Here is a 21,764-nt window from a genome sequence, read left to right as displayed (position 1 = left end):
ACATTTAATCATTTGATGCATTTAATTTATTTCAGTTGAATTTGATAATGTGATACTATATTCAATAAATGTGGAAACTATAAAGATTTCCAGAAAATATGATTACATGTAGAAAATTTTAATAGGAAAAATATGTGTTATAATTTTTATATAGATTCTTATGAGAGAGACTTAGATTAGAAAGGAGATGAATGTGGGTGCTTCAGTATTAGAAAGGGGAACAAAATAGTCATGGGAGGAAATACAGGGACAAAGATTGGAGCAGGAACTGAGGACTGAAATAAAAGGTCATCCAGAGACTGCTCCACATGGGGATCCATCTCATAAACAGCCATCAAACCCAGTCATTATTGCTGATGCCAAGAAGTGCTTCCTGATAGGAACCAGATATGGATGTCTCCTGAGAGGCTCTGCTAGAGCCTTACTAATACAGATGAGGATGCTTACAGCTAACTATCAGACTGAGCATGGGGACCCCAATGGAGGTCTGAAGGACCTGAAGGACTTTTTAATCTTACAGGAAGAAAAAGCAACTTCCAGAGCTACCGTGAACTAAACCACCAACCAAAGAACACACATTGAAGGACTCATGGCTCTGCTATGTCACATATGTCTGCCATCAATAGGAGGGGAAGCCCTTTGTCCTCTGAAGTCTCATTCCCCAGTGTAGGAGAAATGCCAGGGTGTGGAGGTGGGAGTTTGTGGGAGGGAGTTGAAGCATCTTCATAGAATCACGGGGAGGAAGAAGAAGGAATGTAAATACATAAAATATACAATAAAATAAATATAAAAGGGAGAGATAAAATTTCAGATAATATATTATTAGTAACATATTTGGTTGATATTCCTGTGCACCAAAATAGATTTTAAACTTCTGTGTGTTCATGTAGTCTCAGATAAGTTAATTATACATGTTACCCATGAAAATCTACATAAAATTACATTAATTGTATTTTATATTTGAATTCAAACATCTATACATTTATCTACTTAATCTGTCTAATTTCTAGTGAAATCTTCATTGTTAGCTATGATGCTAAAATAGAGGTTTCCATTAAGAATAATTTATTAAAGGTCTTTAGGGAGTAAAACTGTAAGTAACTTCAATTCGTAGCAGAGTTTAAACAATACTCATGTTGACAAAACATGTCAAAAACATGTTGACAGCTATATGGATAGAACAATAAATGAAACATGCTGTAGTTTTCAAGACAGATTGCATAGTTATTATGGCAATAATAAGATGAATATGAGATATATGAGCCTTTTCTCAAAAGGTTTTAAAAACACAACAGGTTGAGTGAAAGAACTTGTTTCAAAGAAGTATGATGGTGAGTGATGAGTAAACTAGGAGATAGCCCCCTTTCACTATTCATGTTCTGTGAGATGTGAAGATCTAAATATATACTCATATACCAAGTATATTCATTCTCCTCTCATCTTCCCACTTTCTGAGCATTTCACAATATTTTTTTGAAAGACTTCATTACAAAATATAACCTTTGAAAATCCTGGGAACTGATTGTTAACAATCATAGACATTAGAATAGAATGGGGGGCACCAATGTTGAAAGCAAATGTTAATGTTATGGAGAGTGGCCTCTGAACCTGCTGCTAGTAACGCTTTCTGATATGTGTATTCTTGTCACCATTTCCCCTGGAAAGTCACAAAGGCTCATCCATCTCTTCAAATTGAGTAAAATTATGAGAGGCTGCTTTGAGACTAGGTCACCGAAGTAGGTTTTTATGTGACCCTTGCTTGCTTATTACGCAGAAGTCCAAGTGACATTTTCTAAACTGGCTTACAGAGGTCACCTCTGACAAGAATCTATGTCTCTAGGCATCAAACAGAGAGGACATGAGTCCTGACAACAGTTCTGTGAGTAAGATGGAAGCTCAATTTGCACTTTGATGAAGGGAAGCCTGAGAAACACCTTAATCAAAGCCTTCTTGACATGAAGGCACTCCTGTTTCTGACCCTCTGAAAATAATGTACACATTGTAACTATTATACAAATATATTCATATGATGGTTACCAGATTGTAATATAAAGGTGTTCCCCACTACATAACTGAATATCACTTCAACTAGAATTATTGTTTATTTTATATTACTAATAACATGGCCATTGCAGATTAAATCATCAGAATGTGTGGTTTCTAAAACAATACTATTATAAAATTAAATGTACTATTTATTTTTCGTTTTGAGGTCTTACCAACATGTTTCACATGAAACAAAGACAGTGAAACTATCTTCAGTTACCTTCAATATATCACCTTCGTGTTTTAGTAAATACCACCAGTCAACCAATCAATAAAGTAATATAAAATGAACACCTGCTAGATTCTCTATTTGATCCCACAAAATACTTTTTTGTACGTACTAAATCTGTGTTAGACTTTTTATATTAAATTGGGATTTGAAGAAATAAGTTTTACCCCACTTTCTATAGACAGAAAATAACAGAAGAATGATTTATATCTGAGAACATATAAGCAGGTGTACTATATCTTATGGACATATCACTGTGTTCAGTAGGATCAGCTCCTACTTAACTGTGTATAAGTAAGACAGAACAAACCAACATAGATTTTTATCCTATTGTTTGTGTTTTGAGGGCAGAACATCCTGAGTTGATTCATTATGAATCATGTTAACATTCACCTAGGGAACTACTATGCTTCCTTTTCTAAGGAAATAAAATTGTTTTTATGTACTCATTCCTTTATTTGGGGAGTATAAATACTCTCACAGCAATGATATCACATGAAATCATTCACATGGCCCAGTTTAGTTCTAGTGCTATTGGTAATGAAATTGGCAATGGTTGTGCTTACTGGAGTCTGGTCTACTCTCCTGTTCATACTACATTCAAACTTCCCACACATGACTGGAGCCTAATATCAAAAAACAATACAAAACTCTATTGTGATCCATGCAAAATGGCACCAATTGAAGTTCTATGACAAGTTAAAAAGTTTAACAATTAGGGTCAATTCATTTTCCTACATTCATCAAGAAAATTAAATAAGCACCATGGTCTTATATTTCTAAGACTTCTGAAATTCTGTCTTTACAGACTGAATAATTGTTCCAGGAAACCCTTCTATCATTTTGGGAAACTTGGGATTCTTCTCAAAAATTAGATTAAGTAAAACTAAAACATATTTCTGTAGGAGGAAATAAAAAATTCAATGTCTTATGCATGTAGAAGATAATATGCTGATTTTTGCCAAAACTCGTTGGAATTAGTACTTAGTGCTTGGTGGCAACACTATGTTTCTTGTTAAGATACAACAGGAGGTACATGGTTTAGCATACATATAAAGAAGAATCAGCATGCATCATGTAACGTTATTAACTGACTAAGAGTGATGCTATTTTCTCTCATTTTCCAAAATAGAATATAATTAACAAGCAGTTTGTATGGAAACAGTAAATTTTTAGTACTTCAGCAATACTGAATTACATGAAAATGATAAGTGTACGTAGATAACACAACAAATTGAGGTTTGATTACTCAGGTTCTCTCAGCATTGCATTTATATTTGCTTGATGCCTTAAGAAGGAGCCCACAGAAATGACTCTTACTTAACATAGTGCTTGCACAATGCTACATTGTAGGGTAGAGATGTTTAGGTATTATACTCACCTTTATCCTAGATCCCAGAAAATAGGTGTAGAGTTAAGTGTTGAAAGATAAACTTCCCCATGGATACAAGTATTGCTGTTTAGAATGATGTTAAGTAAAGATCTTTACCAATCCTGCAACTGATAGAGGGCTTATATCTAAAATGTACAAAGAACTCAAGAAGTTAGACTGTAAGGAGACAAATAACTCTATTAAAAATGGGGTTCAGCTAGATTGTTGGGGGGAGCGCGGCAATGGGGGGAGGATGGGGAGGGGAACAACCATAAAGAAGGGGAAGGGGAGGGATTAGGGGGATGTTTGCCCAGAAACTGGGAAAGGGAATAACACACCAAATGTAAATAAGAAATAGTCAAGTTAATAAAAAAAAATGGGGTTCAGAGCTAAACAAAGATTTCACAGCTGAGGAATGCCGAATGGCTGAGAAACACCTAAAGAAATGTTCAACATCTTTAATCATAAGGGAAATGAAAATCAAAAGAACTCTGAGATTTCACGTCACACCAGTCAGTTAGTCTTTGGCTAAGATCAAAAGCACAGGTGACAGCAGATGCTGGCAAGGATGTGGAGAAAGAGGAACACTCCTCCATTGTTGGTGGGATTGCAGACTGGTACAAGCATTCTGGAAATCAGTCTGGAGGTTCCTCAGAAAATTGGACATTGAACTGCCTGAGGACCCAGCTATACCTCTCTTGGGCATATACCCAAAAGATGCCCCAATATATAAAAAAGACACGTGCTCCACTATGTTCCTAGCAGCCTTATTTATAATAGCCAGAAGCTGCAAAGAACCCAGATGCCCTTCAACAGAGGAATGGATACAGAAAATGTGGTACCTCTACACAATGGTGTATTACTCAGCTACCAAGAAAAATGACATTATGAAATTCATAGGCAAATGGATGGAACTGGAAAATATCATCCTGAGTGAAGTAACCCAATTACAGAAAAACACACATAGTATGCACTCATTGATAAGTCGATATTACTCCAAACGCTCGAATTACCTTAGATGCACAGAATACATGAAACTCAAGATGGATGATCAAAACGCGAATGCTTCACTCCTTCTTTAAAAGGGGAACAAGAATACCCTTGGGAAGGAATAAGGAGGCAAAGTTTAGAACAAAGGCAGAAGGTATATCCATTCAGAGCCTGCCCCACATGTGGCCCTTATATATAGATGGATGAAGCAAAGAAGTGCAGGCCAACAGGAACCAGATGTAGATCTCTTCTGAGAGACACAGCCAGAATAAAGCAAATACATAGGCGAATGCCAGCATTAAATCACTGAACTGAGAATGGGATCCCTGTTGTAGGAATCTTAGAAAGGACTGAAAGAGCTTGAAGGGGCTTGAGACCCCATATGAACAACAATGCCAACCAACCATAGCTTTCAGCGACTAAGCCACTACCCAAAGACTATACATGGACTGACCCTGACCCTCGGCTCCAACCTCATACGTAGCAATGAATAGCGTATTAGGAGCTCCAGTGGAAGGGGTAGCCCTTGGTCCTGCCAAGACTGAGCCCCCAGTGAACTTGATTGTTTGGGGGAGGGCGGTAATGGAGGGAGGATGGGGAGGAGAACACCCATAGAGAAGGAGAGGGGAGGGTTAGGGATGTTGGCCTGGAAACCGGAAAGCAAATAACAATCGAAATGTAAATAAGAAAAATAAAAGTTAATATATGAAAAAATATATATATATATATATATTTACATAATGGTAAGTATAAAAAAAAGAATGCTGTTAGGTATTATGCAGTGAATATATATATATATGCACATCATCACTTGGCTAGGTTTCAAAAACCAATTATGATAAAACCTGCACGGCTTCTCTAATTAGACAACTCTTGGTTACTTCAACTACTATATGCTTAGGATTATCATTACATACTGTCCATTTTTGTGGATCATAGGGTTAAGATTGGCCCTTAGAAGCTACCTATATTCCAGCAGAGGGTCCAATTTGCCCACACATTTCTATACAGCAGTACAGGTACTTAAAATAAAATAAATAAAATAATATAATAAAACAGGATGGTTAGAAAGAAAAATGGTCAAAGAGGTTAGTGTCAAAATTGAGGGGAGGAAGTATCATTTAATTTGATTCCATCACTTTATATGATACTGAAGAGTAGATTCAGCAGTTACCAACATATGTTGCTCTTGTAGAAGACCAAGATTCCAGAACCAAAGTGATTTGTCAAAGACATCTATAGTTCTATTCCACCATAGCAAGTATACTCTTCTGACTTCTATGGTGCACACTCAGGCAAAACAATCATGTGCATAAGATAGTAAATATGTATAAAGAAATTACAAAATAATCTATGTATTTTTAAATTAGCAAATAATAAAATATTTTAATAGAAAAGAATGAAGTTGTATGCTGTTTGATGTGCCTGAATTCAGTAGAATAATGGGCAAATCTGTCATTCTTTCCACTTAAGTCTTTGTGCTGAATTTTCACTCAAGAAATAACGTAAGGACATACAGCTAAGGTCAAGAATACTTAAATAGCAAAGCATTGTCATACATTCAGTTGGAACTAAAGAAGATGCAGCTTTATTGTATGTTGACTTTCTGATATTTTTTTAAATATTAACTTCCACATCCTAAAACTACCTAGAATTTTCAATTAAATATCACTTAGATAGGGCTGTTGTTTGGGCATATCTATTGATGAATGTCTTGTTGGCTCATGGATATAGAAAGAGCCAGTCCATTTTCTGTAATACCATTTTCTCAGCAAAATATTCTGAACTAACTGGGAAAAGAGAATATTGGATAAAATGATTCACGACCAAGTAAGTCATCAGGATTCAACATTCATTTTTCTGTGTTCCTAACTTTTCAGTGTGATGTGACTAGACATGTACAACGCTGTCACTGTGTCTTTCCACACAATAGCATTTATCTGTAATTTTAAGCAAAAATGAAGTAAACTTTCACCCTTCATGTTTCTTTTGTTTTATGGTGTTTAATACAGCAAAATATATCGCCACTAAATATGTAGGGTCAGATATACATTCTTGATTTTATATAACCAAAATGAAGTCCATTTACAGTAATATCTTCTATCATTGAAATGAAAATATACCCAATAAAACCATATTAATAAAGGAATGCTTTGCCTTTGCTTGTTATTTGTATGAAACAGTCCAACAATAAGGCACAGAAACAGCAGTGGGAAGAAGATAGATTAATGAATTGCCTTGGTACCGAAGCAGCTGGGCAGATGAGGAAGTGATGCTGAGAATCTACAACCTCAAGACTCACCACAGTGACTGCCTTCTAAGAAAACTGAACTCTTCTTTAAAAATACCAAAATGACTATGGCCCAATTGTTCAAAAGCTTATACCCGTTGACAATATTTCACATTGAAAGAACATTAGTACAACATAGAAAAATAATTAAATATGTGCCTTTTAAATTATCTACAGCATAGTATTTCAGTTGCAAACATGTGCTAAATACAAAATCAAGAAAACATAAACTAACTATTCTAAATCATGAATGAGACAGTCAACGTTTATTGACTCTGAGAGCCTTTGTTAATTTGTATGGTAACAAATACTAAGCAAGAGCAGATTGAACCTTTAAATGATTTTTTTTCATTTTTGAAGCACTTTGTACTCCTTGAAATAACAAAGGAAGAATTTATGCTTGGGAATTCATAATAAATCCTAACCATATACAACAGTATAAAATATCACACACTAATTAAGACCTGAGATTTTTTCAAATGAAATATAAAAGCAAAGAATGAACAAAAATAAAGGAAATATGATGTTAAGTATTAAGTTATAATTATGTTTCTCATTCTATAATACCTGCCATAATTCTGTGATAAATGATTCGGAGAGTGAATATTCTAGGACTAAAATGTTTATCCTCACAAAATACAGAAGTCTTAAGACAGCAGGTATTAGGCACTAAATTATAACATTCGAGGCTCTAAATGTCATCCTGCTGCTCAGGAAGAATTAATTTCCATGTTATATATTTAGAACATACAAGCTAATGTCAAATCATGAAATAATTATCACATAATTACTTTTTAAATAATAATAGTAATATATTTATGCTCTACTCCATAATCAGCAAGGATCTTCCAGCAAGCTACACAATAGGAATAAATTAAACACTTTACAAGATAATTCATTTTGTCAGGACACCAAGCAGCATTTACCACACTATAGTTGGGAATTAGTAGATGGCAGAATTTCAACTAAGTCTCAAAATGTGGCCCTTCAGTTTAAGAATATTGGTTTTATTGTTCTCTTCAACTTGCACTCTATAGTGATTCTCCTCTGGGCAATTCTTTTATGAATATTTAAGAAGAATATATATCTTTCTACAGGTGGCTCTAATGCCACTCTTTGGATTGGTAGTCTTTATAAAAAATATTATGTTGAAACTATAGGGTCTAAAGCAAATAGACTTGAGTTTCTTTCTTTAAAACAATCAAGGATGGTATTAAAATGCTTTACCTACCAGAACCAATTGCAAGACACCTCTGAGTAACAGTAGATATATTTCCAGATCGTCTTTCATTCATTTAGACATTAAAATAATAATTCACATTAGTTTAAAGTCTCTTATTTCAATTTTTAAATGGTTATACAATAAACTTTATCATACCTACCTCCATTACCTTCTTTAATGCCCTGTTATATCCTAATATCTGAAATAAGGAGTTAAATTGGCTTCAATTTTTTAATTACTTATGACAATTAAAAATATCATCTGTTCATAAATTGTTTTTCTTTTTCTTTTCATTTATTTAGTTAAATCTACACTAACCTAATGTTTTCCTTAAAAAGGCATGTATTATAATTTCCTAAAATGAAAACAAATAAGATTAATTTTGCATATATTTTGCTGTTTTGCATTTATTGAAACATACTTCTTGTATCCTTTGTTAATGTTCTTCAGTCATCTCTTTGTGGAAAATGACTTACATGCTCCTTCAGCCTTGTCCCTCCAATTATATTTTATATATTCTGCCTTTGGAGCATTGTGACTTATCATACAAGTTTTCCAAGCATTGAAATAAATGATTACAGACTGCTCAGTGTTACAATTTAAGCGATAGTCATTGTGATTGATTGGTTATCATTATTTCTTATGTACATATGAAGTGAATGTTGACAGTGGAAATTACTATGTTCACAATATATCATGGTGATTAATAACAGAAACATTTCAGATTGCAAATAATAATTTGGTTATGTTGAAACAAAAAATTGACAGAGATATTAAGCTAGAAAAACAGTAAAGTCAGTATTTTGAAATAATAGCATAAACCAATGATAAAGTACAAAACTTGGGAAATGTTGGACTATGTTTAAAGCAAGTCTTTGCAAATTTTACTCTCACATTTACTTTTCTAAATGGGTTATTATGACTAAATAAATAGATGCTTGGTTCCATTCTTTCTAAAATCTGGAAAGGATATTCTTGATAATATCCCAAACAAAATCAAGTTTTTGCAACACTCAAATGTGAAAAAAAATATAAATCATAACTTCTTCCCTATAGTCATGGGAAGAAAATGACCACATATCTCTTCCTTTACCTGTTTGGTCTTTATAACATGTATTATCAAATTGTGTGTAATAAAGTATACTAATTAGTCTACATTGCTTATGGAGAACCCATCAATAAACTATCGCATGTGATATATGACACTCTGGAAAAAATTTCGGCTTATAAACTGTTTCTTAAATTTGTTACTTCAGAAGTTCAAAGATGGTCTAGCATGTATGAAGCCCTGGGATTTGCTGTCAGCAGAAAAAGTAAAAAGAATGGACATAGTAGCACATTCCATCACCCAGAACCAGAAATGCAAAAGGAGGGTAATAAATTCAAGGTGATTCTTGACTATGTAACTAGTTTGAAGCCAGTATAGACTAAATGTGACTCATTCCTAAAAAAAAGTCAGTATCTCGAATTCTCTGCTTCCAAATCAAAAACAATAGTTTTAACCATTTATAATGATTGCACTAGTGTGCATTACTTGTGCAAAAATAAATTGTTATGAATTTTTAGTACGATGACTAAGACTGTATATTTGAATATCTAGGAGGCAAGCACATATACACACTTATATGTTGTTAATGAGGCTGGGCTTTGGGTGTACCTGTGAGGGTATTCAGATTAGAATAATTGAGGTAAGATCTGTCTTTATTGTGGATGACAACATTTTATAATTGGTTTATGGACTGAGTAGAAAGGAAAATTTGAGATGACCATAATCCATTATCACTGTGCTTCTTAACTATGTAATAAATTAGACCAGTTTCCTAAATACCCAATATTTATTTCCTGTTTGTTGTGTATTATTCATGTGTTTAGTACATTTTTGTAATTCTAAAATATGTTGATAAAATCGGGAGTTCTTATTCAAAGTGTTTTGTAGAAAAGACAAGATTTTCTTAGTGATTTCTTATGATTATTTTGTTGTGCTAATATGCCATTTTTTTCATGTGTTCAGGTAACTTAGATTCTATGTTTATTCCATAATTTCTTTACCTTGTGCTGACTATTATGGTTAAAAGTAGACTTAAGAGGGGTTGGAGATTTAGCTCAGTGGTAGAGCGCTTGCCTAGGAAGCGCAAGGCCCTGGGTTCGGTCCCCAGCTCCGAAAAAAAGAACCAAAAAAAAAGGAGACTTAATAGAATGATTAAAAATAACAATGGTGGGCTAGCATGTCTCAGACTCAATTTCAAAGGATATTCCTAGGTTTTCAAATCTATTCCATTGATCAACTTGTCTGTCCTGGTTCCAAGTTTTTACACTATTTCTCTGTAGTATAGCTTGAGGTTTGCGATGGTGAGTCCCTCAGAAGTTCTTTTATTGCTATTTTTTTAAAGCATTTTCATTGGATTTGTAAATTTACATTTCAAATATTATCCCTTTTCCTGGATTTTTGTCCATAAACTCCCATCCCATCTTGATCCCCCTTCTTCTATAAAGGTGTTCCCGCACCCATCTACCCACACCTTCCTGCCTCCTCACCAGGACATTCACCTGCACTGGGAGATCCAGCCGTGGCAGAACCAATGGCTTCTCCTCCGATTGATGCCCAACATGGTTGTCCTCTGCTAAATATGCAGCTGGAGCCATGGGTCTGTCCATGTGTACTCTTTGGATAGTGGTTTAGTCCCTGGGAGAGCTGGTTGGTTGGTATTGTTGTTCTTAGGGGTTACAAACCCCTTAGGCTCCTTCAGTTCTTTCTGTAACTCCTGTAATGGGGACCTTACAGTTCAATGGCTGGCTGTGAGCATTCGCCTCTGTATTTGTCATGCTCTGGTTCCCAGCTCTATTATTGTTAAGAATTGTTCTTCCTATTCTTGGATTTTTATTTTATTTTATTTTATTTGCATTGAGTAGCAAGGTTTTGGTGCTACTGATAATGACCCAGTGCTCCATGACCCAATGTAGGGGCATGCTAGGGTAGTGAGACAAGATGAGGGTGTGTGTGTGTGGGGGGAGTACTCTCATACAGGCAGGGGGAAGGGATAGGGAATTGGGATTTATGGAGGGAAACTGGGAAGAGTATAATATTTAAAGTATGAATAAATAAAATAACCAATAATAAAATTAAAATAAATTAACTCTGACAGGTCATTTGGAATATTCAATTAGTAATGACCTGTATTTTATGTCCTCTAGTTAGTCATAGTTAGCCTTTTTTTTTCCTTTTTGCAACATCCACATAAAATAACAGAATTTTCAGTCAACAACATAGAAGTCTCACATTTACAATCTTTAATTTTGTCAAAACTGTAGGTTTTTTTTTTGGTTGTAAATTACATAAAATGTGACTTTTCTTTACATAAAATTACCGAATTGTAACATACAATACAGAATCTCTGCAGATATTTCCAAATATAATGAATATAATGACAAGGATTAAGGCTTGTTGTCCTTACACTTAATAGTTCTGCTCCCTCTGCATTTATAATTTTAAAGAAAATTTCCTTAAGTTTAAGAGAGTGAGAAAAGTAAAATGCTCACGTAGAAACAGAAAGAACATTATTCTTAAGATTTACATCTCTTTATCTTGGTGTGATCTCTTTTGGCTCTTATCCCAGAATTTTTATTGTGGAAATTGATAGTCTGTCTGGACTGTTGACCTGGTTATAGTTGCTTCTTAGAGTTTAACTCTTTTTGCAATTCAATCAATTCTTTCTCTAAAACATTTTATTAATTGCTACTGCAGATTTTATGGCTGTGATGAATTGGTTTTCAAAGAAAATACTATAAATACGATATTTGTCTTTGTCTAGACAATGCGATGCATCACAAAGACACCCCCCCAAAATGGTACACAAAATTCTTCTCATTAGTCATTTGTCTCAGAATTTCTATCATATTATCTCTGTCTGTGTTAAAAGCTGGTTTAATAGAGAGTATGGATCTCATGAAACAGATTCAAGATATCAATTTCTTCACAAGACAAGAGAATACAAGCAGTATACAAACCAATCCTGGAATGATTCCTGTTACTGATTAAGGTATTTTGTCATCATTTACTAGTTCACAATTAAATACTTTATATTTGGTTATCGATAACCATATTTCTCTTTATCCAAGAGTTATTATATTCTTTATAATTTTTATGTAGGTAAATTAAAAATAAAGAGAAGAAATAAGAGAGTAAAGATTTCGTAGTTATTTGTTAATATATCAATATTATGCTATGCTAGTCAGGTATTTTTTTCCAAAGTCCTGAGAACAAGTTTCATGAGAAGAAAGATAATTTTTACAGGATATTCATTTGTTCACATACAATGATGTAGACATTCTAAGTTGAAATGCTTCCGCAAAAACTAAACTTATATCTATGTTTCAGTCTAGAAATCATACTCCATTATTTATCATAATTAGTTGAATATATTTATGTACACAAAAACCTGCATGTAGATATTGTCAGAAGGCTTATTTATTATTATCAAGTGTGTCAATCACCAACATACCATTCTGAATATCTATAGAGAAAATAAACTGGTACACACAGAGAAAAGAGTATTATTTCATGATAAAAATGATATATTGTAAGGCCAATGAACGATATGAGGTACCATAAATGCACAAAAAACAAGCATGGAGAAATCTGGAAAATGTTCATACTGTATGAATTTGCTGACAATGTAAATCTCTGGAGATAAGGAAAAATATTAGTTGAGGCCTAGATTTAAAGAAAAGGCAGAAGTTTAGGAAGAATAAGGGCATTGTATCATCAGTGCTACGTAAATGAAATTACATGACTATAGAATATACATGAGTGAGAGGAAAAGTAATGAGTTATGAAATTTGAATGATTATGTAATATCAATGAAGATGACCAATTTCACCCATGAAAGTATGCTTTAAATAGATTGTTATAAAGGGCTGACAATTCTAGAGACTATTTTGATTTTTTTTCTGGATTTCAGGAAGGTTGTCAACTTTGACTTGTGAACCCTAACTCCCATAACATTATCTTAATGAAGTTATCAAGAAAAGAAAACAATATTGTGGGAAATTTAATTTCCCATTATTTTTCTAAAAGAGAAAACAGTTAGCCATTACCTAAATCCACTTTACTTGGTCTACTTTTCCAAGTCCAAAGAAGCTGTTATAAATTTTTAGTTAAACCATTTAAGTAAGTTCCCAGCTGTTTTTTATCACACTTGCTTTGTAATACACCTTGAGGTGAGGGATAGTGACTCCCTCTGAAGTTCTTTTATTCTTAAGAATGGCTTTTGATATCCTCAGTTTTATGTTATTCCAGATAAATTCGAGAAGTGCTCTTTCTATCTATGTTTTTAATCAGAAACAAATATGAAGCTATTAAAATATTGATTTAAAGTCTAAAATATATTATGAAACTTTTAAACATTATATAATGTAATTATAAATGTACCATAAAGAGAGAAAAAACCCAAAGATTTTGTTATAACAAACTTGGGGTGCCAAGAGATGTCTGAGAGATTCAAAATCAAGGAGAGGTCAAATCCCAGAGGAACCCACGCTTTTTATTGGAGTACCTGGGTCCTTGTCCATGAGCAGTACATGGAAATTGCTGCTCCAATAAATGTGTATGAGCATTCAAATGTGTAAAATAAATTAGGTATTCACTCTATGTAATCTTAAAAGCATATTTTAATATAATCATTATCAATTTTTATTATATACATTTAGTTATACATTTCGAAAGTATAGTATCACTTTTCTGCACCATGATTCCAAATGAAAGAAAGAATATTGGTTCTTTTTACTTCAACAACCTTATGAAAATATCTGTGTAAAACCATGGATCTATATTACATATTAAGAACCCTCTAATAATACAGAAATTTCTGCACAGCCGCCAGCCTTACCTCCATTAAAGGAAAGAAAAAATATTATGTAAAAACTCTTTTTGAGAAAGGTGCTTTAAGTTTAGTTATCTCTGCAAAGTAAAAGAATGCCTATTTTAGTCAGGGTTTCTAATGTTGCACAAAACATCATCACTAAGAAGCAAGTTTGGGAGGAAAGAGTTTTTTCAGATTACAATTACATATTACTGTTCATTTTCAAAGAAATTCAGGGTTGGAACTCAACCAGGTCAGGAAGCAGGAGCCGAAGCAGAGGCTATGTTACTTACTGGCTGGCTGCCCCTGGCTTGATTAGCCAGCTTTCTTTTTTTTTTTTTTTTTTTTTTTTTTTTTTTTTTTTTTTTTTTTTTTTTTTAACTTGATTATTTTTTATATACATTTCGATTTTTTTTCCTTTCCCGGTTTCCGGGCAAACATCCCTCTCGCCCCTCCCCTTCTTTATGGGTGTTCCCCTCCCCACCCCCCCCCTTGCCGCCCTCCCCCCAATAATCTAGTTCACTGGGGTTCAGTCTTAGCAGGACCCAGGGCTTCCCCTTCCACTGGTGATCTTACTAGGATATTCATTGCTACCTATGAGGTCAGAGTCCAGGGTCAGTCCATGTATAGTCTTTAGGTAGTGGCTTAGTCCCTGGAAGCTCTGGTTGCTTGGCATTGTTGTACATATGGGGTCTCGAGCCCTTCAAGCTCTTCCAGTTCTTTCTCTGATTCCTTCAACGGGGTCCTATTCTCAATTCAGTGGTTTGCTGATTAGCCAGCTTTCTTATAGAACCTAAGACTATCAGCCTAGAGATGGTACCACCCACAATGGGCCTTCCCACCCTTGATCAGCAATTGAGAAAATGCCTTACAGCCGGATCTTGTGGAGTCATTTCCTCAAAGGAGGCTCCTTTAAATGTGATAACTCCAGATTGTGTCACATTGACATATTAAAAACAACCACTACAATATCTTGAGTCATAAAGTGTTTTGAAATATAAACATAGTTCATAAAGGTAGATATATACTTCTCTCAGATGTTTCCTGCTGTTCGAGGTTGTAATTTACCCATTCCTATTATCCAATTTTGCTTTTAACTTTAAAGCCATGAAGATAAAACATGATCATCATTTCAATGTCATAATTCCTTATGATCCAAAAAACATAATCCACATAGCTACAGAAGGTTTCTCCATGGTACTAAAACTGCTCTGTCTCCAAAAACATTTAAAAATGGAGACTTGAAGTGATCTATTGAAATTGTAGATTTGAAACCATTTAGATGTCCTAATAAAAGAATCTTAGAGAGAGTTTGCTTAGACCAGCTTGCCTTACGGGGAGGTCTATTGATGATTATGCTGACTGTTTAATTTGAAGTGAAAACACTTATGTACTGTAGGTAACACACGGTTTTAATCAGGGTATTCTGAACTGTTTAAGAAGAAGGAATGTAGGTAGAACAGGAAGGAGGTATACACTTAGTCTCTACTCCTAACTGTGCTTTAATTTCACTTCAGCGACAGAATTGTGAGTCAAAAGAATCCATTGTTGCATTTGTCATTGTATTTTATCAGTGCAAGATAAAGTGAAACAAATAATATTCTTCCAAAGGTAATTAACTTAATAGAAAATAGGTATTTGTATTATAATATAGCTTGAATTAATGCAAAATTGTACCGTAAATAATGTAGATAGATAGAATTTATTTATTTATTTATTTATTCATTCATTCATTCATTTATTCATTGATATATCAAATGCAGCTCCCTTTCTTATTTGAAAGGATGGGCCCACCCTGGGTAACTCCCCATACTGGCACTCAAGTCTCAGCCAGACTGGGCACATCCTCTGCCACTGAGGCCAGACAAGGTAGTCATAGAGACTGAGATTCACCTCTGCTACACTTGGGCTTGGGTCCTCTTCCAAGAATGTGAATGTTCTTTGGTTGATGCTTGCTGGGTAGAGACTCTCAGAGCACAATTATGCTAAGCCCCTGTCTTCAAGCATAACATAGCACCCTTGATATTATCAGGGATTGTTGATTGCCCAAAGGATGAGTCACAAGTTGGGCTGGTTATTAGTTGGCAATTCCTTTAGCTTCTGATCATCTTTGTTTCTGCGTTTCTCTTAGACAGGACAAAGTTTGGGTCAAAAGTTTTGTGTGTGAGTTGGCGTTCTTATCCCTCCAATGGTACCTGGTTATAGGAGGTGGCCTTTTCAGGTTCCATGTCCCACTGTTATGCATCTTGTATAACGTCACACACCTTGACTCCTGCATGCTTCCTCCATCAAAACTACTAGGGTTGGGGGTTGGGTTCAGGGGTTCGGGAATCTCTAGTTTATATTTTCCAGTAAACATTACAAGCAATCTTATGACTACTTCATATTTATAAAAAAATAATTAAAGTTATTACACACAAACATTCATATGTAAAACATACACATATGTATGAACACATATTAGTATAATTCACATGCAAAATATAGTGATTTAGGGAAGAATAGAAGCTCTATATTCATTTCCACATGTAAAATTAATCTGACTTTCTCTTTATCGGTCCCTCACTTCTTCCTCTATTATTTCTTTCTCCTTCTTTTCTGTTTTATTCTAATGAAATGAGTAAGGTATTTTTAAAAATTATACTTACTCCTTGCTTCAACACCTCTCATAATAAAATCACATTTTCAGTCTCATTATTATTATTTTTCATTTTTTGTGTGCATGTTTTCATGCATCCTGTGTGTTTCATATTTGTTTTAGGAGGACAAATATGTAAACACGTACCTGCACATATGTGCAAATTCATGAGGAGTGGTATGTTGGTGTCAGTGTCAGGAATCATCCTAAATCACCCCTTTACATTACTCATTATGGTTTAGTCATTCTATCAAAAGTTGAGCTCATGTATGATTTTAGTCTTATTTGATATTTTACTATAGGTCACCACGGTCTCTACCTTCTAGATCTGGAATATAAGCAGACTTTCTTTTCCACAAAATGTTTGAGAGAATATTTATCAGGTGCTTCTGAAGTAGCAACTCTGTCATAAGTCATATATTCTTATATGATAGTATATACTTTCATGTCCTATATTCTGTCTTGTTGATATATTGAGGTTATCTTTTTATTGGATATTTTATGTATTTACATTTCAAATGTTATCCACTTTATCTCCTCCCATCCTGTCTCCCCCTTCCCCTGCTTCTATGAAGATGGTCCCACTTCCACCCACCCACTCCCTCCTCATGCTATGACAATGAGTCTAATTTTAAAGTAATTCTTAGTCTCTGATAGAAGAGTAGAATCTACATTCAGCTTACATACAGTTAAGAAAAGTACATATTAAAATAAAGATTCCAAATAAATAGCATTATAGTACAGACTGGATTCTAGCATACATTATTTGTATTATACGAAATTCATAAATTATGCTGATGCTATTGAATATAATATCACACTGAAAAATAAGACACTAAAGACTGCTGCAAAATTGTTTTCTTTTGTATTATGTTAGACCTTGGAATTTATATTTAAACATTATGAATAATTGATGCTTTATACTACATAAAACATACTCATACACACATTAAGATACACACACACACACACACACACACACACACACACACACACACGCCATGAATTTTCATGAGCATGGATGCCCAGACAAGACTAGAGCAAGGACTATGCCAATAGAGATGCTAGCATGAAAGGCAGAAAGCTCTCAGAATCTCAAGCTTAGAGAAAGAGCTATTGGCACCTAGGAAAACCTTAGAGCAAGAGAAACATTCTTATTCTTATTAAGGAATAAGAGTCCCAGGGAATTTCTTATTAAGATGCTCTGAAATCATAATCCTATAAGTAATATTTTGTCTACTGAACAACTTGTATTTATATATTTAGGATTGTGTTGTGTGTGTGTGTGTGTGTGTGTGTGTGTGTGTGTAGAGAGAGAGAGAGAGAGAGAGAGAGAGAGAGAGAGAGAGAGAGAGAGAGGTGTTAAAGGAAGTGAAGGGAAGAGGTTTTTGAACGGCACTCTCTTTTCAAGGGAGAAAGGGCAGCAACAGTAATTGGAAACAACAACAAACAAGAATTGAAACTTTTTGTACAATTAAATTATTTTAATTAATAGTATTAAAAGAAATACAATGAGTAGATGAGAATATTATCCAGCTTTACATGTGAAATTGAATCAATAATCAGAATTACAAAGGACTAAAAAATGGTCAAGGAAACAAGTAGCCCAATTAAAAGTTGGCTTGGCTTCTAAACAAAGTGTTCTCATGAGAAGTCATATAAATACCAAATAAATAACTCAAAGGGATGTTCATCATGTTTAGTAATTAAGAAAATGAAACTAAAACAATTCTGAGATTTATACATTAAAGTCAACAAAATAACCCATAACTAATTCTAGGAATGTTATAAAGAAAAAGAACCCTCTTTCACTTTTGGTAGGAGTGAAATTTGGTACAGTCATTCTAAAATTACTATAGAAAGTATCAAAAATTAAAAACAAATCTAAAATATTATCCAGCTATATCATTCTTTAACATATACCTAAGGACTCAATGTGCTATTTCTCAGATATTTGCTCAGTAGTTTTTCTGTTACCCTGGTCAAAAATCTATAAATGAAAGTTACATAGATGTTTTTACACAAATGTATGAATAATGAATATGGAGTACATTCAATGGGATACTATTCTTCTTTTAGTAAAATGGAATAATAATATTTTGACATAAGTGGAATAACCTAGATTATATTATATTAAATGATGTAGCCTCAACTCACAAAGGTAAATACCGTTATGTTTTCTTTGTTGTTGCCAGCTCTAAATCTTCAAATGGGAGTATAAATCATGGAGTAAGTAGCTCTTGAAATCAGAAAACTACAAAAAGTTCTCATTCGATATATTACCTCAGAAGATGAGATTATTTTCAAAAGCTAAGAAAGTTAGTTTATTTACATTTTAGAAGAAAATTTATCCACAATAAAATAATCACAGATAAAAAGCTATACTCACTATACACTTGAATTGTAGCGATTGATTTGTTTCTTGTAGCAGTTGAGGATATTACATAAATTAGTATAATTTGCATTAATAAAGAAATAAATACTGGATCAATTGATTATTAATTTTGACCTTGGATATGAAGAAGAATATAGTGGATGATAACAATTTGATATTTACATATTGCCATTGAAAGACTTTGCATTTATTAATATACAGCTAATTCAATTTGCAACTGCAGTAGTGATCTTTACCCAATAGACTTTGAAATTATGTTTATTTTGCCTATGTTTTGCTATGAATTGAAAAATTTAGATAATAAAATTGCCTTTGGAAAGAAGACTTCATTAGCTTTTATTAGAAATTTTGGATAATAAGTGAGATTTTTGACAGTGTATGCTCCCTTCATTTTAGTAGTTATTAAGGCAGTGAACTAGAATATCATAGAAAGTAATGTGAAAATTCTGAAATGAATGTAATGTAACCTCAAGCTATTCTCAGAATATATAAATTGCTATTATTCTTCAGTGTTCTCTGATTGGAGAAAAATTGAAAGAGATACAAAAGATATTATGTAGTTAATAGAGACATATTTGAAAATATGAAGGCGTTAATGTGAAAATAACTGAATTATACCAATCACAATATTTGTATTTTCATTACCTATAATTTACTGTAAACATAGATAAACCTCAACTTCAAAGATTTTCAATTCTCCCAGTTACTTAAATACACTGTATAGGCCATCCACAGGGCCAAATCACCAATTTTTGTGCTCTTCTAAAGATCTCACTATCTGATGGCCTCACAGGGTTTATGCTGCCTAAAAGGCAAGAGGTAAAGCTCCCTCTCAAACAACCACAGCTGCTGGGAACACTGAGCAGCACAGTAGACTCTGGATCCAAGACCTCCAAGCTGCAACCCTAAACTCCACACCCCTTCTGGCCTGCACCTTCTGCCGGGGCAGATCACCAGCTTGTGTGCTCCTCTGAAGACCCAACAGTCTAAAGTCCTCCCAGGAATTTCGAGGCACACAGGGCAACCGAGTCAAAGGCTGAAGGCCTCCCGGGAGAACAGTTACACACAGGACAACAGCTTGACTATTACTGTGAAGAAACAACAGTCTGAATGTCTCCCAGGAGATCTCCTGCACAAAAGGCAACAGATCAGCAGTTTTTCTGCCCTTCTAAGGACTCCAGAGTCTGAAGGCATCACAGGAAGTCTGCTATAGCCAGGGTCACAGGCTTTCCAGGAGACCTGCAGCGACCGAGGGACACAGGAGTCAGGTTTCAGGCAGAGATACCCAGGACAGCTAACACCAGAGATAACAGAATGTTGAGAGACAAGAGCAAAACCATAAGCAACATAAACCAAAATACTGTAACATCTCATACTATAGCAAGGCATAGTATACCCCAACACACTTGAAAAACATGATGCTGCCCTAAAACCCTAACTCATGAAGATAATAGAGTCATTTAGGGATGGTATAAATAACTCACTGAAAAAAAAAGGTAAAAAAACAAAACAAAACAAAACATGTAAACAAGTAGAAGCTGTTCAAGAAAAACCCAGAATAGAGAAAAAACTGCATAAGTAGCAGTGAATAGCCTGGTTGGGGCACCAGTGGAAGAAGAAGCCCTTGTTCCTGCCAATGTTGGACCCCCAGTGTAGGGGATTGTTGCAGGGGTCAGTAATGAGGGGATGGATGGGGAGGGGAACACCCATATAGAAGGGGAGGGGTAAGGGTTAGGTGGCTGATGGACAGGAACCTTGGAAAGCTAATAACATTTGAAATGTAAATAAAAAATACCGAATTTAATAAAAATGGAAGAAAAAAATTGCTAGGGGAATCACCATCCCTAACCTCAAGCTCTACTACAGAGCAATAGTGATAAAAACAGCATGATGTTGTACAGACACAGAGATGTTAATCAATGCAATAAAATTGAGGACCCACAAATAAAAACACACACTTATGCACACTTGAATTTGACTAAGAAGCTAAAATATATACAATGGGAAAAAAGAAAGCATCCTCAGTAAATGGTGCTGGTCTAAATGGCTGTCTGTATGTAGAAAATAGACCCATATTTATCACCATACACAAAGATCAAGTAAAGATCAAGGACATCAACATAAACCCAGATTCATTAAATCTAATAGAAAAGAAAGTAGGGAAGAGTCTTGAAGCACTCCAGCAATGAAAGGAGGTCAAAAGGATACAGAATGGAAAGGAAGAAATCAAAACATCACTATTTGCAGATGATATGATAGTATACTTAAGTGACCCAAAAAGTTCCACAAGAGAACTACTAAACCTGAAAACAACTTCAGCAAAGTGGCTGGATATAAAATTAACTCAAATAAATCAGTAGCCTTCCTCTACACAAAGGATAAACAGGCTGAAAAAGAAATTAGGAAAATGACATCCTTCACAATAGTCCCAAATAATATAAACTACCTCAGTGTGACTTTATCCAAGCAAGGGAAAGATTTGCATGACAAGAACTTCAAGTCTCTGAAGAAAGAAATTTAAAAAGACCTCAGAAGATGGCAAGACCTCCCATGCTTATGGATTGGCAAGATTAATATAGTAAAAATGGTAATTATGCCAAAAGTAATATATACAATCAGTGCAATCCCCATCAAAATTACAACTCAATTCTTCATTGTGATAGAAAGAGAAATTTGCAAATTCATTTGGATTAAAAAAATACCAAGGATATCGAAAACTACCCT

Source organism: Rattus rattus, chromosome 1 (genome assembly GCF_011064425.1).
Source record: "Rattus rattus isolate New Zealand chromosome 1, Rrattus_CSIRO_v1, whole genome shotgun sequence".
NCBI lineage: Eukaryota > Metazoa > Chordata > Mammalia > Rodentia > Muridae > Rattus > Rattus rattus.
Note: the sequence above shows the minus strand (reverse complement) of the source record.